Raw genomic sequence first — 15,097 nt, 5'->3', positions numbered from 1 at the left:
CTCTGCAGTCAGAGCAGCTGCGCTTCTACAAGCCTCCCCAGGAGTGGCTGGAGGGGAGATGGCATGGCCGGTGTGTGCACCACACTCTGAGGAGGGTGTACGGCAAGATGCCGACTGAATCCTGGAAGACAGAGGAGGGCTAGTCTGTGCTGCTTGGACGCTGAAGCCCCCTTCTCGGGAGCAAGGTGCCGGCACTGACCAGGGAAGCAGCCCTCCGTCTCCCGGGGACCTGAGGCTACAGGTGACCCTCCCCTGGGGTCACAGAGCCGAGATGTGTGGTCATGTGGAATCCCCTGCCTATACGTTCCAGGTGGGCACAGGCCCTCTGCTTCAGACCAGGCTTTTCTGGGGGAAGTGCGTGGAGGTTTCCAGAATCTAGTCCCATCAGCGGGGTAAGCATTCGATTTTCCTGAGAGTTGCCTCCATGTGGGTTTTATTCGTGACGCAGGAAACAAGTTGGCTCCACAATCATCACTGAGGTGGACAGATGTTGCATTCATCAGCTAGGGCTGCTGTGACAAGTAACCCAGACCGGGCGGGGGGTTGGGCTTAGACAACAGACATTTGCCTCTCCCAGTCCTGGAGGCTAGAATGTGAGATCCAGGCGTGGGCAGGGCTGGTCCCTCCTGAGGCCTCTCTCCTGGGCGGGCCGTCTTCTCCCTGCGTCTCCACGTGGTCATCCCTCTGTGTGTGTCAGTGCCCTTATCTCCTCTTCTTATAAGGACACCAGTGCTATGGGATCAGGACCCACCCTAGTGACCTCATTTTCCCTTCATCACTTCTTTAAAGACCTTATCTCTGAATACAGCCAATTCTGAAGTCCTGGGGTTTAGGGCTTCAGCATAGGAATCTGGGGGGAGACACAATGCAGACTGGAACTATCTAACCAGGTCAGCCTGTGGTCCACCTACCTGCCCGCATCCTTGGCCTGACCCCACTGGCCCAGGAAAGCCTCTCTGTCTACCTGGTATGGCAAGAATTCAGGCCAATATGCTTCACTTCTCCCTCTGGGCAAGCAGTGGAGCCTTGGGAGGGACAGACAGCCAGGCCCTTCAGGCTAGACGCTGCCTGGTCTCCTGAGAGGGGACGGTACAGCTCAGCACCAAGGTCTGGGTGGGATTTCATTGCAACCACTGGAAAACCAGAGGAAAACCCCACTTCACATTCAAGAAGTCTTATCTGTCCAGTCACCCAGGAATCCCTTTTCCAGAAAGGCCCTGAGATGCTCCAGCGCAGGCTTGGGAGCTGGAAAGGCTCGTACCAAGATCAACATATTATATGTACACTCGAGGTGGTGGGTATTTTTTAAAAACCTTCTTTTCTCTTACCTTCGAATGTTCTGCTATCCCTGTTGACATTTTCCCCTCTTGATTTTGCTGATCGGAAAACAACCTTGGATTTGGATGAAAGAATGCCAGTTTCCACTGGATGACAGTGTGGCTTTAACAGTCGAGGTGGGATAAGCGGGGCTTGGGCAGTAATGACGGAAAGAATCTAGAAAATGATGTTACGTGGTGATAAAATATGAAATATACTGGACGGTCCATCCAGCAAGTCCACTCTTCTGGGCTTTTACGTAAAGAATAAATAGTCAGGATCTCGAAGAGACATCTGCATCTCCATGTTTATAGCAGCTCTATTTACAAGAGCCGAGATACATAAACAGCCTAAGTGTCCATTGACAGAGGAAGGGGTAAAGAGAATGTGATATCTACCCATCTATCTATCTAGCTATCTATCTATCATCTGTCTACCTATCTTTTATTTATCATCTATATCATCTATCTACCTACCTTTTATCATCTATATCTATCTATACTATCATCTATCATCTATCTACCTACCTATCTTTTATCATCTATATCTATCTATACTATCATCTATCATCTATCGTCTATCATCTATCTACCTATCATCTATCTACCTATCATTTATCATCTGTATCTATCATCTATCTGTCTACCTACCTATCTAACATCTATCTATCATTTATCATCTATATCTATCTATATCATCGCTCTCTCTCTCTCTCCCTCTCTTTCTCTCTCTATATATGTATAAATAATGGAATAAAAAAATAAATAAATAATGGAATATTAGCCACAAAAGGAAGGAAATAATGCCATTTGCAGCAACACGGATGCACTTGGAGAGCATATGATGCTCAGTGAATTAAGTCAGACAGAGAGAGACAAATACTCTATGTTATCACTTACGTGTGTAACCTAAAACAAACCAAAAAACCCCAACAAGTTCACAGATACAGAGAACAGATTGATGGTTGCCAGAGGCAGGGGGTGAGAGGTGTGTGAAACGCCTGGAAGAAAAAGAAAAGAAATATATGTTCTCTGCCTTGGTTCCAGTCACAGAGCTCCTAAAACCCTCGGGATGTCCTGAGGGATGGGGGGGTGGGGGGTGGGAGAAGCACTTCTTTTGTTATTCATAATAAGTCCTTTTCAACCCAACAGGGGCCCCTGGAGGCCTTCAGGATGGGGGCTGGTTGCCAGGGGAACCAACACCTCATAACTTACCACGTGGGTCCCTAACATTTGGCTGAAGTGTGGCCAGTCTGGTGGGGCTGTCCCTTACCCTGAGGGGTCTGCGCTAACACCGGGGAACTCAGGGTCACCAAGGATGCTGGGACACCGCCTGCTGTCCACAATGAATCGGAGAAGCTCTCCGTGAGGAAGACACAACCTCCCTGGCGTGAGAAGCGCTGTGAGCACAGAAACAAGTGCTTTCTCTGGGGGAGTCTCAGAGAATGGTACCTCCATCCCCCACTTCCAGGGCACGGGGAGCCTCCGCCCACACTCTGAGCAAATTGTGAGACGTCTCCTTCTCTGCGGCACAAATGTATCCCAGGCATTGCCTTTCCCAGGAGGGCAGGAATACAACAGTGTGTCATTTTGTAACATTTTTTTAAAGAACAGAAATAGACCCACCCACAGACATAGAAAACAAATTTAGGCTCACCAAAGGGGGAAGGGGGGAGGGGACAAATTAGGGGCTTGGGAACAACAGATAGGTACTACTCTATTTAAAATAGACACACAACAAGGTCCTACTGTATAGCACAGCGAAATATGCTCAGTATCTTGTAATCACGTATAATGGAAAAGAATCTGGAAAAAATGTCACTGAATCACTATGCTGTACCCCTGAACCTAACACATTGTCAATCAACTATGGTTCAGTTTTAAAAAATAGCGTGTCCTATGCAGTTCTGAGTAGGTACAGTTTTGGGGGTTCATCTGGGGAGATCCCACCGGTCTTCCTTTCTTGCTCCTTTGCACAGGGCAGGTGACAAAGCTCCCTGGCTGGGGTTTCGGGGCCTCCTGGTCCGGCAGAGAGGAGTGTGCTCTCCTGCGGGTTTCCACACTGGCTTCCGTGGGCTTGTCCAAGGTTGCACCTGGTCCTGCCTGTGGCTGCCCTTCCATGGGGACACCTGCGGCTGTGGCCGTGCTGCAGTCCTGTCTGTGGCCGCTGGGCACTCCTGGCGCTGCGGCAGGGCTGGGGATCCACGTCCCTCAGCTGGGGTCTGTGCCCCCCTGGATGAAGGAACAGTGTCCACTTTCCCCGGTGCTTCTGGGCCACCCGCGAAGGCCGCTTTGGGCTCTGTGTACCCACTGGCCATCTGGAGACACTCCTGCCTGCTGCACCCCACAGAGGGGTGGGGAACCTCAGGACTGTGGGCTCCCAGGGGTCACAGCTAAGAACTCTCAGCTCCCCCAGACAAAGGTGCCAGCTGATGCCAGCCCACCGGTGGTCATGATGAGCCTCAGGGATACAAACCCCTAAACTCATGGGAAGAAGTTGTGAATGACTCTGTCCGTGAGAAAAAAACACAACCTAAAAGTTGAGAGTTATGTTTTAGTCGGGGCATTCCTGAGGACTCAAGACTGGAATACAGCTTTCCAGATGGCTCTGAAGGGCTGTTTCAAAGAGGTCAGGGAGCAGCCTGGATATATGAGTTTTACAAATGCAAACAAACACACCCCCCCCAGGTGGCCGAACATCAAAAGATTACTCCTAATTAAAGAAAACCAGACATCTCAAGTAAATGAGTGTAGCGCTTTCCTATGTACGGGAAGATGCAGGAGTCTGGGCTCACGGAAATCATTCCTCTGATAGGTATCTTAACTCTCTAGGGCCAGGATCCTGATTTTCTCCATCCTGAGTCCCCTCGGGGGCACCGTCGGGGGCAGCTGCAGTAGCTGAGGGCTTGGCAGCCGAAAGGTCGTTTGTTTACTGAAATGGCAGGCGACATTCTTTCTCCACAATGGTTACCTGCCTCTTTCCATGCAGAAGGCCCGTATCTTCCACTAGGACATAGACACACACGGACGGAAGACCACAGGAGGACACAGAGGAGAAGCCCCGGGAAGACAGAGGCAGAGACGGGAGGGACGCGGCCACAAGCCCAGGGACGCCTGGAGCCCCCAGAAGCTGGAAGAGGCGGGAAGGACCCTCCCCTGGAGCCTCTGGAGGGAGCGCGGTCCTGGGCCACCTTGCCCTCAGACGTCTGGTCCCCAGGGCTGGGGGAGGGTGCACTTCCTGGTTGAAGCCCCCCCCCCCCCCCGTCTGGGGTACTTTGTTACAACGGCCCCCGGAGACTCACCCACTGAGAACACCCCTGCATTCATTCCGAGTCCCACCTCACCATGTGCATAAATCCATTCTCCGACAGCAAGAAACAAGATTCCCATCAGCCCCGTTGAATCCATTGATTAGCTTAAGCCCAGAACCCCAGAAAGCAAGTTCACGAAGCACACACCCCACGCTTGAATTATCGTTGTCTTATGTGTGTTCAGAATTTAGCCGTGAAAACACACGCCCAGAAATCCCACAGGACACATCAGTCCTCATTTTAATGAAACGTTCTGTCTGCATTTGGAAGCAGAATCTCTTGTATCCTATCACCCGTGAAGCTGTGAGTGTCAGAGGCTGTGTGTGGGTGGTTCTGTGATACAGGGCAAATAATTTGGTTTTTCATAGAAAAAAACAAAAACAAAAATTCCAGACATCTGCCAGGACTAGCAAGGGGCCTCTGGTTATTATGGAAAAAGACATCGTAAAAATGTCTATGTTTTGTTAACATCACCGCTTACTATATTTTCACATTTTCTTCAATTAAACAAATCCCCTAAGAGGCATATTTGAAGGCTCCACAGGCAGGCTCTGCCTGCCTGCCACGAAAACCCATGAATTTAAGAGGTGTTGAGCTTCATGAATGCAGAGGCTCCCAGTCTTCAGTCAAAATCACATTTTTTACCGAGTTCGTCGACGCAAAACCAATTTAAGACACACATGCTCACATATTCACGTTCTAAAACCCCCAGATCATAGCGCAGGCATTCTTGCAAATAGTTAAATTTTATAACAGGCAAGCGAGTGAGTCCCCCCCGTGTGACTGCTGACCCTGCTTTCTTGGGTTAACCTTCCCAGGGCTGCAAGACCCAGAACTTAGGTTCTCTGGGTGGGACCTTATAACTGAGATCGACCGCAGACAGATTATCAGGAGAAAAACTGAAGTTTATTAGCAGAGCATCTCGGTTCCACTTGGGGGTACCCAGAGGCAAGTAATTCCAAGGGGTGGTTATATATACCTTTTTGAAGCTAAACAAAGGAGAACAGATTTGAGGGTTCTGGGGGAGAAGGCAAATTGTGGGGAGCTGACTAGGAAACTATGGTGAAAGAGGGTATTTATCAGGGCTTGTTACATAGATTAAGTGGATCCTTCTGTAGCGATAAGAGTTCTGAAGCGGCCTCTTCTTCCAGGTATGGGAGACAGATACATCTTTACAAATGAGCATTTCCTTTATACGTGGAAATCTCCTTACTTATCTGGAGTCGACTGGCTCTGTGTGGCTTTTAGGGACCTCCACAGGCCAAAGCGGCATACTTGGGGGTGGCGTGTTTTGAGTAACCGGAAAGGATTGTTAGAATTTTGGGGCTTCGAGGTGAAAGGGAAGCTGGCCAGAAAAGCACGGAGGGGAAAACAAGTAACTTTTTGGAAAGAGAAGTGGGTTTTCCGAGCACAAACAGGAGATGAGAAAGTTTGTGATGATGTCTGTATGGGTATGAGTGATGTTTCCATCTCCTTCTGGGGACAAAAACTCCCCTGGAGAAGGGATTTGGGGGGAGGTTTTTAATTTTTAGTTTTTTTTGGGGGGAGGGGAGGTTTTCTGGTGTTCTGAATTCTGGGAATAGATCCACCTTGATGAGGAATTTATGGAGCCTTATTTCCTAGCAGTTGCCCCTTTGGGTCAGAGAAGGGAAGCTCTAGAAAGTTGTTTTTTCTTCCCAGCATCTGTTGAATCTCAAATGTCGTCAGCTTAAACTATTTTTCAGGCCAACTCTGAGTCCCCACGGAGTGAAAGGACACAAAAAAGAGGCGAGAAACTCAAGCCAACGATTAAGCAAAATACGTGTTTAGGTATCTTTATGCTTAATGGGTCCGGCCACACAGACGTGAAAACCAACGGACCTTCCTGTGGAACCCTGTTTTCTCCTGCGCAGCAAGGCAGGGTCGCTAGACTGATGGCGCCTGGGGCGAGGGGGGTTGGTGAACCAGGATAATGCTGTAAATCAGCACATTTCTGTGACAGGCACAAGGGGCATGTGTCCTGACACCATGCCAAAAAATCCCCCAAATACAGTAAAAATAATTCTGTCAATACTACAGTGACAGGATAGCATTAAAAAAAAAAAAATAAACACGCACACACCTGGAGAATTCTAGGAGGGTGCAGTTCACGGCATAAGCAAGACATACGTTAGAAACACAATGGAGACGTCAGGAAGGGCCTAGGGGAAAATCCCGGCAGGAAGTGAGTTTTCACCCTACCTCCCTGGGGTGCCTGGAGCCCTCTGGCTGGCGGAACTCGATCTGAGGAGTCTTTTCTTGCTTATTTTGTCCTTTCACACTTTCGTATAAACAAATCGCCCTTCCCCGAGGTGGTGCCTCAGTCCTCCTACCTGAGTTTCTGAGCGCTCTACGGTTTAATAGTCACACAGAGGTTTATATAATCCACCTGGATGGAGATGCTGAGTCAGGTGGGAGCGAGGGACGCCTTTTTAGCTATTCCGAGGCAGCCGGTCCTGACGTGTCTACAGCGCCCCCTGCTGTCCCCTAAGGTCTGTAACCCAGGACCCCGTCCTGGACTCTCTTGGGGTTTGCGGGGTTCATTCCAGACCCTGCCCCGTGGCCGGTTGACTTGATTTTGCAGCTCTATTAATAAACGTGGCATCTGGCTGTCTGATACACTGTGTTTCTTTTCTCTCCGTCTGCCCCCCTCCATCCCCTCTGTTTGGAGAATCTGAGCCCTTTCGAATTCCCACACAACCTTTATAAACAGCTTGTCAATAACAACGGAAAAAAAAAACTTGTTGAAATTCTAATTGGACTTGGGTGGGATCTCCAGATGATGATGGGAAGACAATCAATCTCTTGCAAATACAGAGCGTCTGAACCTGTAAGGGAGACAGGCTGGGACCTGGGACCCTCTGCTGGGACCTGGGACTCTTTGCTGCAGGGCGGCGATGCTTGCATCTGGACGCAACAAAATACAAAGAAACTCTATGGGACCAAAAATAACTGCGTGCATGCGCAGTCGGGACAAATCCTGGACCTAAAAGATACAAAGAGACCAAAAAACCCAGTTGCCGCTTTTGAAGAGCGTGGAGCGAAAGCAGGGTCCTGAGGATGCCCCCCGCACTCACCACCACCTAAGGGGTGGGCAGACCACCTAAGCCTCCCCTCCTGCCCGACCCCTGGACCCACCCGTACCCTCACCCCGTGTAAGGAGCCAGCTCACCGCCCTCGCGCTCACCCTGCTGCATCAGGGGCCCAAATAAAGCCTGGCCTGAATTTTTTGTCTGTCCTCTGATCAATTTCTGTTGATGGAGGCGGCCAAGAGCCCTGGTTGGTAACCTAAGTATATCACCCGATTCCATTTGCAGTAACGTTTTGGAAATTTTTCCGATCAGAAGAGTTTTACCTCTTTGGTTGGAATTTTTCCTAAGCTCCTAGATTTGATGCTCTCCTAAATGACATCTTTCCTTTAATGTTAAAAAAAATTTTTTTTTGCTACCAGGTAGAAACAAGTGATTTTTGTATATTGGTATTGTGTTGGGCTCTTGCCAGATAAACTCTCCTAGGCATTCACTCATCTTTAGATTACTTTGAATTTTCTAGGTCATAATTATTTAGCTGCAGATAATTATTTTCTTTCTTCTTTCTTTCTTTTTTTCGGGGGGGGGGGGCACTCCTGCGGCTTGTGGGATCTTTTTTCCCTAACCAGGGATTGAATCCTTGTCCCGTGCAGTGGAAGCGCAGAGTCCTAACCACTGGACCGCCAAGGAATTCCCTATTTCTTCTGTTCTAATGCTGACACCACGATTTCTATTTCCTCTCCTGGTTATGTTTCTATCTGCTGTTTGTTCATTCTTTCTCTCTGTTGGCCTCACCGGGGGTTTATCGACTTTGTCAGTTTTGTTGTAAAACCACGTTTTCGCTTTGGTTGTATTTCCCCCTATTTTTATTATTTTATTATTTATTTATTTATTGGCTGTGTTGGGTCTTCGTTGCTGCGCACGGGCTTTCTCTAGTTGCGGCGAGCGGGGGCTACTCTTGTTGTGGACCATGGGCTCTAGGCATGCGGGCTTCAGTAGCTGTGGCACACGAGCTCAGTCGTTGTGGCTCGTGGGCTCTAGAGCACAGGCTCAGTAGTTGTGGCGCACGGGCTTCGTTGCTCTGCGGCATGTGGGATCTTCCCGGATCAGGGCTCAAACCCGTGTCCCCTGCACTGGCAGGCAGATTCTTAACCACTGCGCCACCAGGGAAGCCCTCCCCCCGTATTTAAAAAATCTTTATAATTTCCTTTCCAATACTTTCTCTGAATTTATTTTACTGCGTTTCCCCCTTCTAACTCCTGTGCTATCTTTTTGTCATTGGTCTCTCGTGCAATTTTATTGTTTTCAGAGAATACACTTTTTTGGGTTTTAGCTTTTTTAAGCCTTCTTGAGAGTCACTTTATGACTTGGTGTATGGGTTGTCAGAGAAGAAAGCCTTTACCTCTGCCCTCCTAAGTGCCACAGCTGGGCCTGCGAAATAAACTGACAACAGGCGGAGTAGCGGGAGGAAAGGTACACAGACCTATTAAGGTTTAACATTACATTACGCGCACGAGGGCCTCACAGGAGGAGAGGTGAGAAGCCGAGACGTTTGAGACGTTACAGACCATCTTAACAGGGGAGGGGAGGGGGTGTGGGCCTCTCAGGCAGACTGAAACGTTCTCAGGAAAGATGGCTCAGCCCTTAGGAGAACAGACGGTCCGAATGGCTATCATCGAAAAATCTACAAACAGTAAATGCTGGAGAGGGTGTGGAGAAAAGGGAACCCTCTCGCGCTGTTGGTGGGAATGTAAATTGATACAGCCACTATGGAGAACAGTATGGAGGTTCCTTAAAAAAGTAAAAATAGAATTATTATATGACCCAGCCATCCCACTACTGGGCATATACCCTGAGAAAACCATAATTCAAAAAGAGTCATGTACCACAATGTTCATTGCAGCTCTATTTACAATAGCCAGGACATGGAAGCAACCTAAGTGTCCATCAACAGATGAATGGATAAAGAAGGTGTGGTACATGTATGCAATGGAATATTACTCAGCCATAAAAAGGATGAAATAATGCCATTTGCAGCAACATGGATGGACCTAGAGATGATCATACTGAGTGAAGTAAGTCAGACAGAGAAAGACAAATACCATATGATATTGCTTATATGTGGAACCTAAAATAAGGGTGCAAATGAAACTATTTACAAGACAAATAGACTCACAGATGTAGAAAACAAACTTACGGTTACCAGGGGATGGGGGGGCGGGATAGATTGGGAGATTGGGATTGACATATACACACTACGGCATGTAAAATAGATAACTAGTAAGAACCTGCTGTAGAGCACAGGGAACTCTACTCACTGCTCTGTAGTGACCTACATGGGAAGGAAATCCAAAAAAGAGGGGATATAGGTATACATATGTAACTGGTTCACGTTGCTGTACAGCAGAAACTAAGACAACGTTGTAAATCAACTCTACTCTAATAAAAATTAATTAAAAAAAAAGAACACATGGCAGGTATGACCATTTGTGACAATGTCCCTCTGGATGTGGAGCTGATGTGGAACCTCCTTTCCCGGGACAAGAGTCAATATTCCTGATTGATGACACTCCCTGGAGGGGATTGATGACAACCGGGTTCCTTTTGGAAGAACATTAAGTATCTACGTTCAGAGAAAGACCCTCCCGGCATCTGCCGGTTTTCTAGTGACGTCCACTCAAAATAATCAGTGTACCAAAGCGACACATTTTGGGGCCATGTGTCCTAACCTCCTTCATGGTCAGTCGTCATACATTCTTCCGTGTCCTGGAAGAGAATGTACATTCTAAAGGTGCTGGGAGTTCTTAAGACAACGGCCAACACAAAAGGCCCCCGGTTTTCAGCCCCAGGAGGTCTTGACCCGGATGCCGTGGTGGGTCATGAATGTAGGTGGCCAGGTCAGGGAGGGTCAGCTAAAGGCTTCAGGGACAGCCCCTGGCCAGCCTGAAGCCACTGGCAGAGGACAAGCGAGAACTTAATAGAGATGAAGGTAACAGCCTCATTTCCTGGTCTGCAAACCAATCGCAGGGCTGCAGACCTGGGAAAACCTGCTTCATCGGCAGGTCAGGACAGGACCCCAGGGTTTCTCGTTGATCTCAAGATGACAGAGGTGGTTCTGATTGACTGCAGTGCGGGTGCTTCTCAACTGCTGGGTGTGGCTGCCCTGGAAACCAGGAAGGGTAGAAGGTCCTTGTGCAGGGTGGCCAGGTCTTTATAACTAAAGTCCTCTAGGGGACTTCCCTGGTGGTCCAGTGGTTAAGACTCTGTGCTTCCACTGCAGGGGGCACAGTTCCCATCCCTGCTCAGGGAACTAAGATCCTGTATGCCATGTGGTGCAGACAAAAACAAAAAACAAAAAACAAAAAACGTCCTCTGGATGGCAGCCCAGGACCTAAAGGGTGGGTTTCCTTAGCTGGATTTACCCCAGTAGTGGAACTGCCCCCTCAAACCTTACAGACTCAGAAATATGATTGCACCAGAATTCCCAAAGCCAGCCTGTTCTCTTAAGGCCCGATTCACATTAGCTCAACTCACATAGACTTGAAGCAGACGCCCTTGTGGTCATCTACTGGTTTACAGAGACAGTAGCTCAGCCTCTGGCATGGAAGAGTCTTCACCCTCCAGACGCTGGGCAACAGAGAAGCCCAAATGATAACCAAAGTCATCTGAGAAGTTTGGCACTAAGATTTAAGGATCTGAGAGGTCCTTGTTCAGGGGTCTGTATATGGCTTCTCAACTTACCTGTTAGGGCCACCTGGATTCTCACCGCTGGAGTCCCTTCCTGCAGTGCTGCCTGCCACCAGCATCCCAGGGCTCCTTTCCTAGATACACGCAAAGGGGAGCCCTTCACTGCGGGCCAACTTCAGACTCACAAGAGTAGCGATTTCAAGGAAGCTCAAAGCTTAGCTTTCCTTTGTATTTGTGGAGGCAGACATTTGAAGAGGGGAACAAGGAAGGAAAAAAGAGCCAAGATGAATATGGGAGAGGAGAGAAAGTGAGGGAATGTTGGATCCAGCCTCTCTGTATCATCTTTCCCTCTATTAATACTGTCAGGGAGGAAAACCTTTTCCTCTACCCTCTTACTTCGGTCCCTGGCGCGTGCAAATTAAACCGGCAAAAGACAGATTAGCAAGAGAATAAAACATTACATGATGCATATATGCACAGGACTTCACAGAGAAATCTGACTCATGGAGGGGTTAGAATTTCAGACTTTCTATACCCTATTCATAGGGAATGAGGAGAAAAAGAGAGTGTTTCTGGGAGAACAAATGGCTTCTTGGAAATGGGGAGAGAAGGGGCACTTATGGAAAAACAGATGACTCTTTGGGAAGATAAATGTGCCCTTAGGAGAACAGATGGGAGATACAATATTTGTGTAACAATGTCTGTGTGGGTGTGGTACCAACCTCATCGCCGAGGAAACAAGATTACAGTTGCTTCCACAGAGTGGGTTTATGACAACTGGCTGTTGGCAGAGGCTCTGCGTTCAGACAGATAAAGAATTTCAGGAGCTCAAATGCCTTCGGCTCAAAATAATTTTATGCCACAGTGGCTAATTCTGGACCCCTTCCCTATCAGCACAGTAACCCCCACTATGTATTAATCAATACATTTTCATCACATGAATATTCACATCAATTGTTCGATTCTACCTGCAGCCCACAGCTTTCAAAAGAAGGTTCTAACAGCTCACCTTGGACATTCTCACCCTCATCTACACGGTTGCCCTCCCCAGGAAGGGATGTGTCTGCACAGCACTGAACTAGCGTGGTGTACGGTCACCAACCAGCTCCACACTAGAGGGACGTCCTCTTTCCCTGAGGATGAAGGGGAAAAGGGAACGTTTGGCATTACCACAAATGCTCACCGAATCTGTGCAGAATTTGCACATGAGATCACACCTGTGTTAGATTCCAAGGTCTGGTGACCCAGCGGGACAGGTGATGGTCCATTGGGTGAAGCCATGCCCAGTGCATCCTAACCTTTTCTAATTCATTCTCCTGGGGGGCACGTTTCCTTGCTTCCGGACCCGGAGCCCATCCCACTCTCCACCTGCAGCCCTCTCCCCTTGGAGGGGAGAGACCGTTTCTCCATCCTGGTTCCAGTTGTGGCTCTGGGTACCAGCCTTCCACGGTGAGCCCTGATCCTGTGGGCGCCTGGGAGCACAGCCCTTGTTTCCTTTGCCCTCTGTCCCCAGGGGCGGGTCGCCACATGTGCAAAGCATCTTTTTTTTGCTGTCCCCAACCGTCGCCAATGCTCATTTTCTCCATTCGGCCGGATTCCTCGCCGGAAGCTGGCTTTTGGTTGTAGCTGCAAATCCAGCCCCTCTTTGCAGCATCTGGGCACTGCTTTGCTTTCAAAGTTCCTTCCAGGGCCAGGGGCGAATATCCCTGACTGCTGTCCTGCCTTGTGTTCCCTGGGTGTCGTAAATAGTGTGAATAAATCCCTTTTCTGAAAGGAATGCACCTGGCTCTTCACTTCCTGGCATGTACCTGCCTTTACTGCCTGCTTATCTCCCCAGAAGGTCAGCATCTCCCCAAGTTCCATCCTGACGTGTTGCTTCCTCTGAGCTGCTTGATGAGAATCACGTGCCTTCATGATGGAAAATATGCTGTTGAGGGCGCCACCCCGCCCCCCTTTTATTTTTCTGTCCGTTTTCAGAAATGATGAAGGGGAATTTGCAAACCGATGTTTTGTGATCTGAACACACACGCTCCCCTCCCCCCGCAGACCCTGGTGCCCTGCACAGCATCTCAAATGCTGAATTTCCCAGCATTCCCGAGGTGGGAAGTGTGGACAGGACACCCAAAGACGGCAGCCGAGGTTTGAGACGCCTGTTTATAGAGAGCCAATAGCCTCGTTTGTTAGGGAGCCTGCTTCTGGGGGTGAGAAGGACAGTGTCAGACGTGATGTAAAGGCTTCGCTTTTCTGATTATCATTCGTTTACACAAAAAGCCTCCTCTTCGAAGCCGGGCCATTCACCCGGTATTTATTTAGGCAAAAAAACCAAAAAAACCCCCCAAAACCCATAAGATTAGATATATTTTGTCCATTCTTCATTTCTACCTGAATGCATAGAACTAGATAGTTTTAATTCTACAATTCATTTTTGCCTAAATACACAAGATTATATATAGTTTATTACACCATTTCTGTCTAGATGCATAAGGTTACGTAGAGTTTATTCTACTATTTATTTCTACCTAAATGCATAAGGTTAGATAGTTTATTCTACTATCCATTTCTGCCTAAATGCATAAAATTAGATATTATTTATTCTGCTATTTATTTCTGCCTAAATGTATACGTTTCCATACAGTTTATTCTATTTATTTCTGCCCAAATGCATAAGATTAGATATAGTTTATTCTATCATCTATTTCTGCCTAAATGCCTAAAATTTGATATTGTTTATTCTGCCATTTATTTCTGCCTAAATGTATAAGTTTCCATACAGTTTATTCTATTTATTTCTGCCCAAATGCATAAGATTAGATATAGTTTATTCTATCATCTATTTCTGCCTAAATGCCTAAAATTTGATATTGTTTATTCTGCTATTTCTTTCTGCCTAAATGCATAAGGTTCCATACAGCCTGTTGTACTTTCTGTTTCTACAGTTATGTCCGTAATCCTGCAAAAGGCTGCTGTGAAGCGTCTGGTGCAAAATTGTCATCAGGTCACTTCTGCCCGGCTAGCACAGCCCCCGGAAGTAGGCCTTGTTGGTACCAATGTGTCTTGCCGATGTCGTGGGCCTTGAGGTGGCAGAGCGGTGCCTGAGGCACGACCTCAGATGCTCACAAGCTCAGTTTGGGTGGCTGAGCTCTGATCACATAGTAAAAAGGGCACTGGTCCTTGCCTTCCCCTCTGTCTGCAGACCCACACTTGGGAGAGTGTGAGCCCTTTCTCTGCAGAACCCCCCTCTGCGATCCTACACTGGGTCCTGAGTTCACCCACGCACTTAATTCTATGTCTAATGAGACCTGCCTTCCGAACAAATGCCTGTGCTCTCCTAAAGCGGCCCCCAGCAGGTAAACTGGCCCCCAAATAGAAAACCATTACCTTCCGATGACACAGTCTTTGCTACCAACAATAAGACCGTATCTGCTGCTTCACCCCGTGCAAAATCAAAACAAACCCATTCACAAGTATTATGGCCCCTCCTAGAACAGACATGCACTGATTCTTTTTTTAATTGAAGTACAGTTGATTTACAATGTTGTGCTAGTTTCAGGTGTACAGCAAAGTGATTCAGTTATAGATACACATATATATATATTCTTTTACAGATTCCTTTCCCATATAGGTTATCACAGAATATTGAGTAGAGTTCCCTGTGCTCTACAGTAGGTCCTTATCTATTATATATATAGCAGTGTGTATCTGCTAATCCCAAACTCCCAGTGTATCCCCCCCACCA

The sequence above is a fragment of the Pseudorca crassidens genome, chromosome Y (assembly GCF_039906515.1).
Source record: "Pseudorca crassidens isolate mPseCra1 chromosome Y, mPseCra1.hap1, whole genome shotgun sequence".
Classification (NCBI taxonomy): domain Eukaryota; kingdom Metazoa; phylum Chordata; class Mammalia; order Artiodactyla; family Delphinidae; genus Pseudorca; species Pseudorca crassidens.
The sequence above is the reverse complement of the archived record's forward strand: the minus strand, read 5'-3'. Positions refer to the sequence as shown.